The 16926-nt window shown below is 44.7% G+C and overlaps 1 pseudogene; it reads left to right on the forward strand.

Moving 5' to 3' along the window:
• Positions 1–7321: 7321 nt before the first annotated feature.
• LOC134372417 (olfactory receptor 1L6-like) lies at positions 7322–9001 on the forward strand (annotated as a pseudogene).
• The last annotated feature ends 7925 nt before the right edge of the window (positions 9002–16926 follow it).

The following is a 16926-nucleotide window of genomic DNA, read 5'->3' on the forward strand; positions in this document are numbered from 1 at the left end:
CTGCCAGTATGAATCTGGCCCTTACATCATGGACATGAGGGGTGACAATCAGCTTTGTATCTCATGAATATTCATAACCAATAAAATAAGTATGTAGAAAAATACTACAAAGTGAAAGATTTTATGCAACTTTTGGGTGAGAAAACAAAGACATGTATGAATATATTCCTGCTTATATTTTCAAAAAATCACTATAAGGATAAACAAGGCAGATTCAAATTTTTGCACATTGAAGGAGGGGCAGGGATGAAAGTGAAACTTCAGTGAATGTACCTTGTTGCTTAGTTTTGACTTTGGAAATATGTATTTTATAAATTTAAATACATACTTAAGGAAAAAATTTTTAAAAAATGAATGTAGCTGTATAGATCAGGAGGGTGGCAAAACCACACAGAGAAAGGAATTATGTCAAAGAACTTAAAAATAAAGTATTTTATTTGTACATTTCTACTGGTGTATATTCCAAGGACAAAAAGAATCGCAAAGAAATATTCCCATTTAGTAATCTAGAACAGTGTGTGGTGCATAGTAGGTTTTCAATAAAGATGCATTGAAATTAATAGACATATTTGGGATATTGGGTTTTGACAAATTGCTTTTCAGTGATTTTTTCTCTGTCCACATATATTGTACAACATTTTAGAAATGTCAAGGAGCTGCATGAAGAAAGTGTTAAAATACTTCAACTCTTCTACCCAAGAAGGACTTCAATTAATCTTTTATCTTTCTAGTAATGTGATCCATAAATACATATTCATATATACACGTATGTACTATATAGCCAACATTGTGATGATTGTGATTTTCTAACTAGCTTTTTCATTTTACAGTATGTTCCAAATATATTCCCATCTCACTAAATATTCTCCCCACACAAAATTTTTCATTGTTTTATAATATTCTATAGAATAAGGAAAGTAATGTAGATATACCACATTTTCTTTCCTTAATAGCCTCTCATTTGGATATTTGGATGATCTTCATTTATTTAGTTTTGTGTATATATTTATCTCTTAGGCCATTGGTTCCCAAAATGTAGTTGAAGGATTCCAGGGGAATCGAGTGCCTTTCAGAGGATCCACAGTTCAAAATACTTTTTTTTTTTTGTGACCTGTAAAGGGATCGTAACCCTTGGCATGGTGTCGTCTGCACCACGCTCAGCCAGTGAGTGCACCAGCCATCCCTATGTAGGCTCCGAACCCGCGGCCTCGGCTCTCCCAGCACCGCACTCTCCCAAGTGAGCCATGGGGTCGGCCCTCAAAATAATTTTTTTAAAAATCGAGATTTTTATTAGCTTTTTTTCTTTTCATTTTCTCAGAAATGTAAACTAGAAGTTCCCAGACACTGTAAGATGTGATATTGTAACTATTTGAATTAAGAAACAGATATGATAATCCAACTATCCAACTGTAATAAGTTTGTTAATATTCTTTTAAATATTTAAATCAATAATTTTCCAGTTTAAATTATAACACGGTAAGTATAGGTAGAACCATATGAACAAAATTTATTTGGGAGTCCTCAATAATTTTTAAAAGTATAAATAGATTCTGAGATGAAAAATTTGAGAATTGCTGTCTGAGGTTAAATTCCTGACAGAGTTTTTCTGGTTTGAAGGATACACAAATTTAACATTTCTGATACACAATGCTAAATTGCTCTGATGCTATTCAGTTGTCTCTTGTGCTCTAAATTCTCACAGGAAATGTAATTCAGGTCTGTTTGACTCACAAATTTGCCAGATGCCTCCCATTATTAACACAGTGAAAGAATTTCTATGGAAATTATGCTTGGGCTCCAGTTACCTGGACTTCCACAGATCATCTCCTCCTCTGGTCCTCCTCTTCCTCTTCCTTATTTGTGTGTGTTTAAAAGTTATTATTATTTTTTTTAAGGATACAGAAATTTATTTGTTCAAATAACAAATACATAAACTGAATAACAGATGAATAGCAAAATACTCTGTAGAAAGTAGGGCTTCAATTTTTCACAAAACTGGAGTTGTACAGGTTAAGTTTAGAATTCTCAGAAAAGGGATTCAGTGTAGATTTCTGAGGTTAAAAACCCCAGCCATTCACTATCTGGGCATTCAAAAAATAATAGTTGGGGTGTTTTTATTTTGTTTTTGCATTTCTACAATGAATATGAATTAGTTTTAGTTTAATTATAAACAAATCAAATGAGATTTAGAATGAATAGAGAGTCATCACTTTCTTTGTGACATTTTCTCCAACCACTATCTGCAATTGTTGAAACAATTTTCTCCTCAACACTGTCAGAGTAGGTGTTCTAGTTCTCTTGTTCCTCATTGCTCATAGTGATAAAACCAACTGTTTACTTCTTTCCCCATCAGGCCATGAACTCTTTGAGAGTTTGGGCTGTGTCTTTAAAACCTGTACCACTTATACTTTGCACCCATAAAGCAGGAAACCATTTCCTTGGCTAAGCCCTTGATTTAAGAATCAACACAGCTCCACCATTGACTAAGACCTATCTGTGCTGCTGAAGGGCATGTTGAGACTATAGACTCACTGACAGCTACAGGAGGTGGTCGATGCTATCTATCTTGTGCAAAGGTGATTTCAAAGCATATGTATGAAACAAAGTGAGGTCAAGCTTCATTGTTTTATAAACAGGAAGAAAGGGCCCTAACTGGCGGCATGCTATAGAGTAGTTGTACATCTGTTCCATCGCTCAACAATCACTTAGCATATGAAATACGTCAGATACGGTGCTGAGTACAGAGGAAACAGAGCAGAGAGAATGCATATCCAATCCCTGCATTCAAAGTGTGTTCAGTCCCTGGGTTTTCTGAAGGTCCTAAGCAGAACATCACAATGTTCATATGCTTGTTTCTCCAGTTGTGTAGAGCAGGGCCTGTATGTAAAATGTGCTGATTGCTAAATAAGTGGGCTTTATGGAGACCTTAAAATCATACTCTGTTGAAGGAAGATGAAGAAATGAAGAAAGACAAAAATAAGGGAGAAGGAGAGAGAAAATAGGAAGAGGTCAAAGAGAGAGAACAGTATATTCAGAAAGAAAGAGATTCTAGCAGAAAAATAGAGGCAAACAGAGAAAGTCAGACAAAGACAGAAAGCAGGAGAAACCTAGAAAGATGCAGAGACTGACCAAGTGAGTCAGAAACACAAAAAGAAAGGAACCAAGAGAGGAATCTGGTAGCAGGGAGACATATAGAGACATTTGGGGAGACTACAAGAGAAAGACTAGATAAAAAGGGCAAAGATACAGAGATCACAAGGGAAGAGAAACTGAAAGGAGGCAGGGAGAGAGAGAAGAGAACTTCTGAGTAACAAATTGGGAGATATTTGGGGAGATCCAAGAGCAAGAAAAAGAAAAAGAGAGCAGGAAAAGGAGAGAAGGAGGAAAAGACAAAAGACAGAGATTTCTGTAGCTTTCCTCCCAGTCTGCCTTCAATTCTCACATCCAGAAAGGGTAGAGCAGGGGTCCCAGGGGGGCTCAATAAAGTCAGAGATCTGGGGCCAAGATCTCCCCACCAAAGCCTCATTAGCGACAGCCAATTAGGGTTCCATGTAAGAGCCAAGACTGGTGCCCTGACAGCCCTGGCCTGGGGCATGATCAGAGCAGGGAGTCTGGTAATTGCTTCCTTTAGTCCTTTTGTGAGAGGGATCTCCAAGGAACCAGTTAGAGGACTTTAACTCCTCCAGTAATGAGCCAGGTTGGACATCTTGCCACCACCTCAGATTCTGAGCCGAGGCACCAGGAGTCTCAGACATGCTGCCCATCTTTGGTCTTGGGGAAGCATCTGACTTCTTTGTGATAGGGACATGTGGAGATTTGAGGCTGCCTTGTGGTGAAGGAGGAGGTGAGAGATTTCTGTGGGGAGGTGAGTCTGAGGCAGGTTGTAGATTTTTGTAGGCAGTAAGATGTTCTGTGATTCAGAGATTCCAATGTGCAAAATTATTTGCGAGTATGTACAGGAGGACAATTTTTCTGAGGACTGTGTTCCCCTCCTTAAAGACATTTATGACCCAAAGGCACACTCTACTTCTGCATCCACTTCTCCTGCTTGACTCACTGGCACCTGCAACTTCAATTGTTTTTTAACTGCCGAGGGCACTGGATACTCTCACATCTCAGTCTCTAGCCACGATCCCTCCTCCGAGTCTAGATTCGTGTGTCCAACTGCCTGTTGGAGATATTATTTTGTGAGTCCCCCAAGGCCCTAAAAAAGCAGTAGGTCCAAGAAACCAAGTTTCCTTCTACAAGGTGTGTGTGGACAGCAAGGGTTCTTAACATCGGGTTCATGCAATTCCCCAAATTGTACATACACACAACTGTATACATAGTGCATGCATAAGAACAGAACCCATATTTACTCAAACTACAGTCTAACTTGTCTCAGATTGCCAAAGAGTTTGTAAATCAGAATATGTCACCCTCTGATTACCATTCTCCATGGCCTTCTAGTTTCTACATAGCCAAGCCCTTGCCGGCCTCTTCATCCTTCATCCTTTCTTTTTCTCACAACACTCCAGTCACTGGCCTTCTTCTGTTGTTATACCAACCAAGCTTATTTCTGCCTCAGGGCCTTTGCCCTCGCTGTTCTCTCTACCTGGAATGCTCTGTCCCCAATCTTCACTCAGCTGGATCCTCTTCATCTTCAGGAACTGACACAAGTGTCATATTCTCTGCACCCTGTTTTAAAATAACCCACCTGCCCATTACATTCTATCATATATCAAGTAGCCACTCTCTGAAAACTTAGGACTCATCAGCTATGCATTTGCTTGTTGATGTTCTGTCTCCCCAAGTGCAATGTACATCATCTACCGGTTTCTCCAAAGAACTCCAGTGTCCAGCACAGTCTCTAACATTTTTTCAGCAGGTTCTCAATAAATGCACATTGAGTGAACGAACAGCTGAGTGCCGTGGTCTATAGAAGCTGAGGCATGAATGGAAGGTGCTGGGGTGTCAGAACGATATTTCAAGTGATGAAAGACTACACAGGAATGTTAAGAAATTTCTGCTTCATTCTGGAGGCCCAGGGGACTCACCAAAGATTTCCAAGCAGGGTTGTGATGCGATACAATATGTGGCTTAGGAAAATCACTAGTACTGAGTTTTGGGACAGGGAGGTAAGACAGGCAGACGTGGCAGAACAAACCAGAGGTGATACCCCAATGAGGCAAAGCGTGCAGAGACAGGAGAGAGGACCTTCAGGCTCCTGACTCAGCTTTCAGCAACATCTTTATTCCCAACTGAAATTAATCCATTCCTTAGTGAGAAACGTATTCTCAGCCTCTTAGAGAAAATTTCTGCCACTCTTTGATGAGAACTCCTGCTGAGTTTTAAAAAATATTTCATGTATTTATTTTTAATGGACAAGTAATAATTGCACATATTTATGGGGTGCAGAGTAATATTTTGATACATGTATTCACTGTGTGATGATCAAATAAGGCTAATTAGCATATCTATCACCAGAAACATTTATCATTTCTTTGGGTTGAAAACATTTGAACTCCTTTCTTCTACTACTTGAAAATATGCAATGAATTATCATTAATGATAGATACCTAGCATTACTATAGACCAGTAAAACTTATATCTAGCTGTAATTATGTATCCATTAACCAACCTATCCCTATCCCCCCTGCCCTCTACATCTTCCGGCCTCTACTAACCTCAATTATACGCTCTACTCCTCTGAGATCAACTTTTTTAGTGCCTACACACGACAGCATCCTGCTGAGTATTTTAAAAAACATCTCCCTTGGGCCTTTTCCTTCATGAATCTAAATGTATTTAATTCTTTCAGCACCTGTCCAAAACATGGTTTCAAAAACCTTAAATACACTGTTTTCCTCAGCGGTCCCTGGAAATCGGTTCAGGGATTAATCCCTCTGAATTCATACGCAAAGTCTTATGCATAGAATATTTTCTGGGGGAAGGTTTTGTCTTTCCTTGACTTCTCAAAGGAAGCCCTGACACGAAAGAGATTAAGAATACGTGGCCTATAGTGGTTGCAGCTTGGTGTGTAGAGAAAACAACAACATAGTAGATTATATGGTAATAATCATAACAACAACAACAATAATAGCTACATATATAGGTCACTTTCTATGTGACAGGACTTTTTCTAAGGGCTTTATGTATGTTAACTAATATATTCTCCAAACAAGCCTGTAAGTCAGGTAGAGAGATGGTATTCTTCTTACAAATGAGGAAACTGAGATGCAAAGAGGCTGTCATTTTCCAGTGACAGAGGCAGAATCTTTACAGAACAATTCAACTTCCCAGAGGCCCCACTCTCCACCACTATCGTCTGTTCCTATAACAAATGTATATTGGGCACCTCTTCAATGTCAGACTCTGTGGTCTCTTGGAGGGTGGGTGCTCTCTATAGACTTCCCGGAGAGGATTTCCCCTGTAGAGAAACAGCCCAGATTCATCCATCTGTTTATTGCCTGCTCTGTGCTTTTCCATTTAAGACTCTGGTGCTGAAAAGGCAGGAGCTGACCCCAGAGGTCTTGAGCCTGGCTGTCCCTCACAATGAACTGAGCTGGCCACTGGCACTGAGAAGGGAGAGGAAGAGGGAGAAGAAGGGTAAAGGAGGAGGAAAGAGACAGAGAGAAAGGTGGGAGGGGCGATGAGAGATGAGGGTGAGAGGATGAGTAAGAGGTGAGGAAAATGAGGAGGCAGAGAGACGGTATAAGGGAAGGTGGAGAAAGAGATCATTCGAGAGAAATCCACAGAGACAACGAAGGTGTGAGAACTGTAGGGAGCAATAAAGTCATAGGGAGGGCAGGAAAGTAAAAGGAGGAGAGAAGACAAAAGGGAAGGCAAGTAGGTTCGGAGAGGGATACAAAGAAAGGAGACAGACATAGAGACGAAGAATGGTAAAAAGAAATGAGAAAAGGATAAGAAGAGAAATGGAGAGACCAAGGGAGGAAGGAAAATAAAAGACCCAATGAGAGGATTTATAGCAGGAGATGGATTGGGGTGGGGAGGTGGATATAAGACACAGGAATAAATAGAAATGGAAGGGAAACATGGGAGGCAGAAATAGAGGGACAAGGAGAGAGAAAGAAAGACAGAGAAGAATATGAGGGAACTGTGAGAAGCCAAGAGCAAAGGCTGGCAAGGGGAGGAAAGGGAAAGTCCAGAGGCAGAAAGGGAAAAAGAGGAGCCAGGAATGAGAAGAGAGAAAGGAAGTGCCGTCTCCTGCTGCTTATTTCTGTCTGGGTCACGAAACTCCATGAGAAAATGACGCTCCAGGCGAAATAGGCAAAGGCACCTCAAGATTTAGTCTTGGCGCTTGCAGTCTGCAAGAACCACCATGGACCTCAGGGTCAGGGTGCTTGATACACAGAGCGGAAGAAGAGACAGAGAGTGGATGAAGGAGGAAATCGGAAACGGGGGAAGGTGAGAGGAGAGAGGAGAAAGAGAAGGCAGCAGAGTGGGACTGGCTGGAGTAGACCACCCCCAGGCTGACGTCTGGGTGTCAGTGCCACAATCCACAGGACAATGGGCTCTTTGACCCTCACATGCACACACACTCCTCTGCCACACGGCACCTCCTGCCGGGAAAGTTTGATGTTTTCAGCTAAAGGACTGAATGGCAAGTGGTGAGGAATTAAGTCCCCAGGGTCTTATGATGATTTATATAAAGCTGATTCCAAATAGGAGAGGCAGAGGAGGAGAAGGATAAAATGAAAGATAAAGAGCAAGGGGGGAAGAATAGGATGAGAGGCAGGGAATTGTAGAGTGCTGAGAAGAGAGGTGTAGACAGAACTGGAGGGGAGAGGGATGAGGAAGTAGACAGGAAATAAAATAGGAGAGAGAGAGGGGGGAACGGAGGCAAGTGGATGAATAAGGCCATTTTTATACAAAATGTTAATGTTTTGTGAGAGAAAATTCAGGATCAAAAGCTACCTGCCCAATGTCCAACAGCTGGCAAGTGGCAGACAAGGTTGAGGTGGGAAGTGAGAGCAAGAGAAAATAAGTTATTGTAAAAGGAAGGAGAGAAAGAGAAGGGGGTACAGAGAGAGAGAGAGAGAGAGAGAGAATAGGTGAAAAGAAAGGAAAGAGACAATTAGCTTAGTATCTCATGAATATTCTTGATTAAAAAAAAAAGAAAAAGAAGAAGAAGAAAGCAAGGAGAGAGGAAAAGGATCAGCGCCACCACCCCAGCCCAGAAGTGTCTGCAGTGACCCTCACAACCGTGTTTAGCCCGCAGGATGGGCGCGGCCGCTTGGGATGCGACGGAGACCCCAGAGCTCGTGCTGCCGGGGCTGTGGCCCCGCGGTCCCTGCGGCCCTCGCTGCGGACGGCGCTCCAGCTGGCCTGCCTGGCCACAGTCCTGGGCAACGGCATGTTAGCGGGGCTGATAGCGCTGCACCAGCGCTTGCACCGGCCCCTGTACCGCCCGCGGACCCACTTGGCGCTGCTGGACGCGGCCTCCGTGAGCACCACGCTGCCGCAGGCTCAGGGGCACCCGGTGGCGCGCCGAGCCGGCCTCTCCCTGGCACGCTGCGGGGCCCAGCTGTACGTGGGGATCTCCCCGGGCAGCAGCCAGGCCAACCCCCTGGCCGCCGTGGCCCTCGACCGCTGCCTGGCCGTGTGCCAGCCCCTGCGCTCCGCGGTCATCGTGACGCCCACGCGCTGGGTCGCCCTGGCCACCACCTCCTGGGCGCTGGGCTCTGTGTTGTCTGTGCACAATTCTGGCGGCCGTGCGCGAGCTGCCTTCTGCCGAGAGCCGCCTCAAGGCGTTGTCCACCTGCGGCTCGCACCTGGCCGTGGCGGGTCCTCTTCTATGGCACGGTGACCGCCATGTCCCTGCGCCCCCGTGCCTCCAGGCCCTCCCTGCCAAGCGCCACAGGCTGGTGGCTGTTTTTTTTACTTAGTGATGACGCCCGTCTTGAATCCGCTCATCGACAGCCTTCGAAACCGCGAGGTCCACGCAGCAGCCCACTATGCCCTGGCCAGGCTCCGGGGGACCTGCACCGTGCTGGGCTGACCAGACTAGATGGAAACACGGGGCTGGCAGGTCCCTCCTAGTTCCGATGCTTACTCTGTGATCTTGCACACTTCACTCCATTTTTCTGAATCTCCGTGGTGCATCTTTTGTAAAGTACAGGTCAAGGGTCTGCCAACATTTTTGACAAAGATCTAGATTGTAACTCTGTGCAGTGTTGCCAGCTACAGGGTCTCTGTTGCAGCTAAACTGCGGCTGCTGTCGCCTGAGTGCAGCCCCAGACAACACAGAAGTGAACGAGTGTGGCTGTGTTCTCCCCCGAAAACCACGTTATCTGTGGACACTAAACTAACTTGCACTTTAAGTAATGCTCACGTGTCACAAAATATGATTCTTCTTTTGATTTTTTCCCCAACCATTTAAAAATGTAAAAACCACTTTTAGCATGTGGATCATAGTTCACCAGGCCTGATGCAGGGCACAGTCTGAGTCAATAGAATCACCGTGAAGATTAAATGAGTAAGGTATATCTGCCACGGACTTTCATGGCTTTTGGCTGTCAATCCAATGTAAGACATTCATTTTTTTGTTGTCACCCAAACGTAATAGGTAACAAGTACAGAGATTGTTATGTGCCGAGCATTTTTATAAGTGCACTATGTGCTGTATGTAACTCAAGCTGCAGAATAACCTTGTGGAGTAGGCACTATTGTGATCCTCGTTTTACACGTGAAACACTAAAGCACAAGTAAGTTGAGTGACACACACAGCTGAGAAGTGCTGAGTGATACTCAAATTCAGGCAGTTCAGCTCCAGCACATGTGGTCCTAACCATGCGCTATGTTTTCTCTCTCTCTGATCTTTGTCTTCTTTAACTGCATCTCTTCTCCTCCTCCTCCCTCTTCCCCTTATATCTCTCTCCTCTCTCTCCCTTTGTATATATCTTTAAATGTATAGATATGATATTAATATGGATATGGACTTTGACATCAATTGCATTGTAGTCATAGATATGGAAATGGACATAGACGTAAGCAGAAAGGGATACAGATGTAGATATATCTGAAACTCCACTTATCCTTATATCATGATATGCTGATACTTTCTGCTCAATTGCATTTTTAGTGCTGTCCGTGACTCATCAAATGAATTCACTGTTGGTAAAACACGTAAAACAGGTGTCTGGTATGAAGTAGACACTCAGTAACTGGCCACAGTAGTTTGCCCACTCATTCCTTCGTTCTGCAAACACATACTGAGCACTCACAAAATGATTTGCACTGTCACAAATCTGGGGATACAGCACTGTGGCTAGGCATGCAGAAACAGTAGTACTAGCAGACGTGTATCGATGACACGAAAAGAACCAGGATTGTGTTAATCACTTATAAGCATGACTTATTTTGGTCATCATAGGCACCCACAAGACTATGAGGTAGGTAATATCTTAATGCCTAATTTACAAAAGTGTTACCGAAGAGGAAACCGTGACTCACCGTGTTCAACCCCTTCGCCCAAACAAGCAAGTGGGGAAATCTGACTGTAGAGTCCGCTCGTGCAACCGTAATAGTTGATAGCTAGTATTTTCATTTTCTATAATGAGGACCTTAAAATGGTTAATTTTCCCTCTTGTTGTTGAAGCTCAGCACTCATACAGGAATGAGCACAAATCACAAGCACAGACCGCAGTAAATTAGCACAAAGCGAACACAGGGATGGAGACACCGTCTGCGCTAAGAGAAGGTACAGGAGAAGCACCTCAAAGCCTCCCCTTGTGTCCTTTCCAATTACACCACCTCCTCTCCATAGCTCGGCACTCTGCTCATCTAACCCCAATGATTAGTTTTGACTCGTTTTGAGCTTTTTGATAAAATGAGCCACGTAAACATTAAGAACAACTGTTCATCAAAAGACAATATTAAGAGAAGAGAGAGAAGGCTACAGAAGGGGTAATGATATTTGCAAAATATATAACAAAGAGCTCATCCTCAGGATATGTAAAATTATTATATAAAAATAATGAAAATATAGTAAACTCAATAAATGTTGAGGAAGAAACACAAACAGGCATTTGTAAAATATTTATTGACCAACTGCTGTACACCAAGAAGTATTCTAGGAGCTGGGATAAATCAATAAACAAGACAGCATTGTTTTGGAGAATTCCTCTTTTTTCCAGTGAGGGGAATAGCCAATGAATAGAAGAATAAGGTTTCCATTACAGCTAAGAGCATTGAAAACAAAAGAATCTGTGTTAAGACTCACTGGCACCCCTGCTAGTGTCCCATGTCCCTGATAAGTGATCTGAGATGATCTTAAGGTCCTCGGCTTAAATGGATGACCCTGTGTGGGATTACAGGCTTTCAGGGGGATAATGGGGTGCCTGGCAGCCCCTCAGTTAGAGTGGGTGACTCAGTGGTGTCAGTGAGGCTCTGGGCAGAGCCCTATGCCCCCAGGGGGCGTGTTGAGGTTCTCTGTAGCTTCACTGTTGAAGTGGGTAACACTGAGTGGAGTCATTCAGTTGGTGTGTGGGGCTGTGTACTTTCAGGAGGGACATTGGGATGGCCTGTGGCACCACTATTGGAGTGGGGCACTCTGGGTGAGAACTACTGTTAGCAGTTTTAGGTGGGACCCTTCATCTCCAAGAGGGATGTTGGGGTTCTCTATAGCTGTTCAGCAGGAGTGGCTACTCTGGCTGCGGCTGCTGCAGTTGTGGACAGGCCCCCTATGACCCTAAGCATTACTGGGACACTCTGGATCTCTTAAGATTAGGTGGGCTGCCCTACATGATGTTGCTGGGGCTGTGCGGTCTGCTGTGCCCCCAAGAGAGATGTCAGATCCCACTGAAACCTCCTTGCTGGGGCAGGCAGCCCTGGGAGGGCTCACCAGTGCTGCAGGTGTGTCTGTGCCCAAGAGAGGCATACGAATCCTCCATACCTCTTCATGGCTGCACGAATTGCAAAAGCACTTCACCAAAGAAGATGAGGATTACAGCAGTGGCTAAATGCTCTGATTAGGCAGGTTTCTGACTCTGTTAAGTGTGCACACCGATCCCTTCCATCCTGAGAGGGCCTCCCTTGCTGCACTGAACCAACTATTCCAAAGGGCACAGGATGCTGCATGGAATTGGGTGTGGGCAACCCAGTGCAATGATGTGGCCACAGGGGAGTGAAACTACTCTCAGGGCCAGAGTGGGATGATCTCGGGTGTTGGGGCCAATCTCAAATCTGCAACCTCCACAGAAGCCTGGGGCCTGGGGAGTAGGGATGGTTTAGAATGTGTCCCTCTCCAGGTCAGTTCAGTCACGTGTACCTCCAGGAGTTCCCAGCATCAGGCACGTGGCCACAGAGGCCAGGCCTGAGAGAGGCTCATGGATTCTCTCCCCCCTCTTCATGGCTATCAGTATTATATGGGTGTCCTGCCATTGTAGGCAGGGTCACCAGCCATGGGCACTGGACCTGAATAAGCTGCCTTTTGGGTCTGGAGGGTATGCACACCGACCTCCTCTGTCCTGAGGATGGCACCCTCACTGCACTGGACCATTTGTGCCCAGGGCACAGGGTCATAGCCAAATCAATGGTATTGGGACTGATCCCAAGATCCCAATCCCAAGCCCAACCCAGCAGTCTGGGACCGGGACGTGGGGGAGATCCACGTGTGTCCCTCTCCAGGCCAACACAGCTGCACGTGCCCGCAGCAGTCCCCAACACTGCAAGCACAGCCGCAGGGGCAGTGCAGACTCCCGTGTGGTTTGGGTCACCTGACTGCTCACCTTCCCGTGGTCAGAAACCCTACTCAGGGTTGGGAGAATTTTTCCATTTTATTTGCAACTGAGTTTCTGCACTCACCAATGTCTCCAGTACACCTTTGATGTGTTCCTGCTCCCTCCTTTTGTTTTTCTCGTCCCAAGTGTAGTTGCACGTTTGCTGCCTTCTCTTTCTTTGTGGGAGAGAGAGCAATGTCTCCTTCCAGTAGGCCATCTTGCTCTGCCCCCTGTTTGATTCCATTTATATGAAATATCCAGAAGAGACAAATCCATAACGAGAGAAAGCTGATTAGTGTTTTCCAGTGGCTGGGGGAGGGAGGAATGGAGAGTGATGGTTTAATGGGTATAGCTTCTCCTTGGGGGGTGATGAAGATGTTCTGGGATTAGTGGTGGTGATGCATAACCTCATGAATGTACTAAAAACCACTGAATCTTACCCTTTAAGTTCAGTGTGTTTTACGGTATGTGAATTCTATGTCCAAAAAGCTGCTAAAATAAGTAATAATAGCTAATATTTACAGTGTTTTGACCAGGCATGGTCCAAAGCACTTTCAAAGGATTAACTAATCAAAACCATTCTGTAACCCTATGAAGTTGGTCCTATTTTTATCCCATTTTATAGGAGAGTAAACTGAGGCACAGAGAGACGAAGCAACTTCCCCAGGATCACAGGGCAGAAAAACGGTGGAGCCAGGATCCAAAACCACATGGACTTGTTCTAGAGTCTGCTGTCCTAAACCACCGTGCTTCCTCATTACAGGTAAACCTGCCATAGAACCACAGGGGCAGGTTTGTTTTTCCCTCAATGGGGAGGTCTGCAGTGAACTTCCCACATCCTCCCGAAGTTCTCTTTATTTGGTCACCAGATGAAATGGAGCTGTGTACCATGGGCTTCTCATCCACATACCCGGGGTCACGTCCTCATTCCCACATACCTCAGCCCCTATTTAAATTTCCTTGGCATAACCAGTAGTCATAGAGAGTGGGGAATACTAGCAAGGACATAGTATGTCATGAGGATGGGACGGTGGGCAGGAGCAAATTTTAGGGAGCCTTGAATGCTAGAGACAGGAGAGTGGATTTCTTATGGGGGTGATAGGAACAGACAAAATCCAGCTCTTTTTGGATGTCCTGGACATAGGAGGTCAGATGGGACATGGGATTAGGAAAGCCCAGGAAGAGGGAAATGTGGTGGAGACCACGGCCCCTAGGAAAGCCGAGGCTCCACACTCCCCACCTCCATCTGCCTTCACATGGGGCCCAGAGGCACAAAGGTGGTAATGAGCAGAATTCTCTGAGGGTTGAGTCCTCAGGGATCTCATCTTGTAGCCAGAGTCAAAGATTGACATCTCTGGTTCCTGGGATCCTAGCCATCACTGGAAGCTCCTACAGCAAGAAGGTGGTTAGATCTTTGCCCTTGGCTCCAGACAGACCAAGAAGCAGAAGGTAAGTGGGCCCTCTGTGAAGGGAAAGGACTCCAGGCTGTGAAGAGGAGTAAGGGCCTGGGGCCACGTATGACTGTGTAATGCTGGGATGGCCACAGCCCCTCTCCATGTGTTGAGGATAATGTGTGACAGTGCATCGTGTTGCTGTCATTCTTTGATGGTGATGATGATGATGATGATGGCTAAAAGTTATCAAATGCTTACTCTTCCCCAAGGCTTGTACATCGTCTCAGTGAATTCTCACAGCAGTCTTGGGGGTGGATACCGCTATCGTCAGCTTACAGGTGAGGAAACAGAGGCTCAGAGAAGTTAGGTCACTCTCACAGCTAGTGAATGGCAGCACTTGATTTAAGTTTCCATCTGGCTCCCTGGAACATTTGGGAGTGCCTACTCTGTGCCAAGTCTTTCTCGTCCCACCAGCCCTGAGCCGTAGACATGTTATGCTCTCCCTTTTGCAGATGAGGAAATGGAGGTCTTGACGAGGTCAAATTACGTGCCCAAAGTTGCACAGCTTATCTGAAGCTTCACTCTGGGCTGTTCTCAACCCTAGCATTTGTTTGGATAGTCAAACTCTAGTTCCATCCTCCCATTGCAAGCATTCCACCATGAACGCTGTTTGCATTAAACTTTGAGGAGAATAATCTCAAGGTAGATGGTTTCTTTCCTGTCCAGAGGTTAGTGTCAGCAGGAGGTGCTTGTCAATGGGGGAGGTTATCACTCTGTGTTGTGTGTTTGGATCATCTCTGACATGACCAGTGGTGGGGGTACCTCAGAGGAATATTATTAGCTAGTGTATGGAATTCATACTTCTCAAGAAACTACTCCAGAGAGACTGTCCTCAAATAGAGACCTCACCTCTATGTGCCATGTACTATGTCAGGCATTGAGGATTTAGTGGTGACCCAGGCAGAGAAGGTGCCTGCCCTCAGAGAACGTCAATGAGATGTTTTGTGTGAACTTATCTTGTGGGCCCACCTGAAGAATTTAGGAGCCCTTTATCAAGTTAAAAATATTCTTATTATTCCAAGAGACTCATGGTGAAATTCCTCTTTATAGCTGAGAAGTCCTCCAAACATTCTCCAATATTCACCTGGATTGTAGTGATCTCTCTCTGTCTCTGTCTCCTTCTCTGTCTGTCTGTCTCTCTCTCTTTTCCCCCTCTCTCTTCATCACTCTCAGTCTCTCTCTTTCCTTCTCTGTATATCTCTGATTCTCTCTCTCTCCCTTTATCTCTCTCTGTCTCTACTTCTCTCTGTCTCTCTCTTTCTGTAAGAAAGGTGGAATTATTAAGCTGTGACTGATAGCCTCTGTTTGCAAGTGAGACTGACTAGGCAGAGTGTGGGCACTCTTCTCATTAAATCTGACAGTGCAACAGATGAGAAGCAATGTGGGCACAGCACACTTCTTGGACTTCAGTAAGCACTCAGATCACCTAGACCTCCTCTTAAAAGATAGATTCCGATTCAGTAGGTCTGAGGTGGGTCCTGAACTTCTGCGTGTCTGTTACACTCCTCACTGTATAACAGAGACAAAAAAAGGATTACTCAAAGCTCCATGAATGCGTTGAGAAGCCCGGAAGTGTCTGTATCCCAGAGCAAACTGGGTCCAGCTCCCACTCATGGTTAGCTTCTGTCTTTTATTGTAAAGACAAGAAGTTTCACAAGAAAATTCAGCTGATTCAATCATCAAAGGAGGACATAAAAACAAAGGCAGTGTTACAGAAGTTAATTAGAGCTAAGTGGAGCTTAAACAATGGAAACTAGGAAAAGCAATAAAATTAACAACGGGACATTCCAGAATGCAATTTGTGAAAAGCTAAATCAATCCACCAACAAACAGCTGGCCCTTAGCAAACATTTTCTTTTTCGCATGTTTTCCTACAGCAATTTCCTCAGCATGTTTAAACAACAACCAAGCAGCTTTCTCAACATATCTTAACAATAATCAGTAGGTTAAATAGTCAATAGTCCTTTGAGCCAGAATCGAACCAGTGACCTAAAATAGTCAGAGTACACAATCCCATCCCTAAACAGTGATTAGAATTGATTAGATGGGGGCTGACCCCATGGCGCACTCGGGAGAGTGTGGCGCTGGGAGCGCAGCAGCGCTCCCACTGCAGGTTCGGATCCTATATAGGGATGGCCGGTACGCTCACTGGCTGAGCACGGTGCAGACGACACGAAGCCAAGGGTTGCGATCCCCTTACCGCTCACAAAAAAGCAAAAAAAAAAAAAAAAAAAAAAAAAAAAAGAATTGATTAGATGAGTTTTTGCCAAGGTATCTGTGAACTTTGGTCCTCTACTCGAGGGCTTTGGCCCTATGCATGCATTTACCTAAAAATCCTATTCTAAGATCAAAGGAGAATCAAAATTTCTAACCCTCTCTACATGTCTAAAGGATTCCCAGGTGGAGCAGATGCTGCTTGTTCCTGGATCACAGTTTGAGGCTCCAGGAGCCAGAAAATCCTTCATAGAGCCCTGGCAAGACCTCCTAAATCACCAGCAAAATCAGATACTCCTGGCCAAAAGCAAAAGTGGCAGATCAGGGAACCTCTTGAACACCAGACCAACAGTGTGGACATTCTCCTGAGCAGCAATGGTTCATCATTTTGCTAAGGTTAGACATCAGCTGGTTTGTTGCCCCTTAGGAGATATGGGAACTGGGCAAGTGACCTGGTTGCTGCTTCTGTCACATGGGGATGACAGTGTCTAGCTCGTAGGATTGTCATGAGGATTCAGTGCATTAGTAAACTTCTT

This window comes from Cynocephalus volans, chromosome 3 (genome assembly GCF_027409185.1).
Source record: "Cynocephalus volans isolate mCynVol1 chromosome 3, mCynVol1.pri, whole genome shotgun sequence".
Classification (NCBI taxonomy): Eukaryota; Metazoa; Chordata; class Mammalia; order Dermoptera; family Cynocephalidae; genus Cynocephalus; species Cynocephalus volans.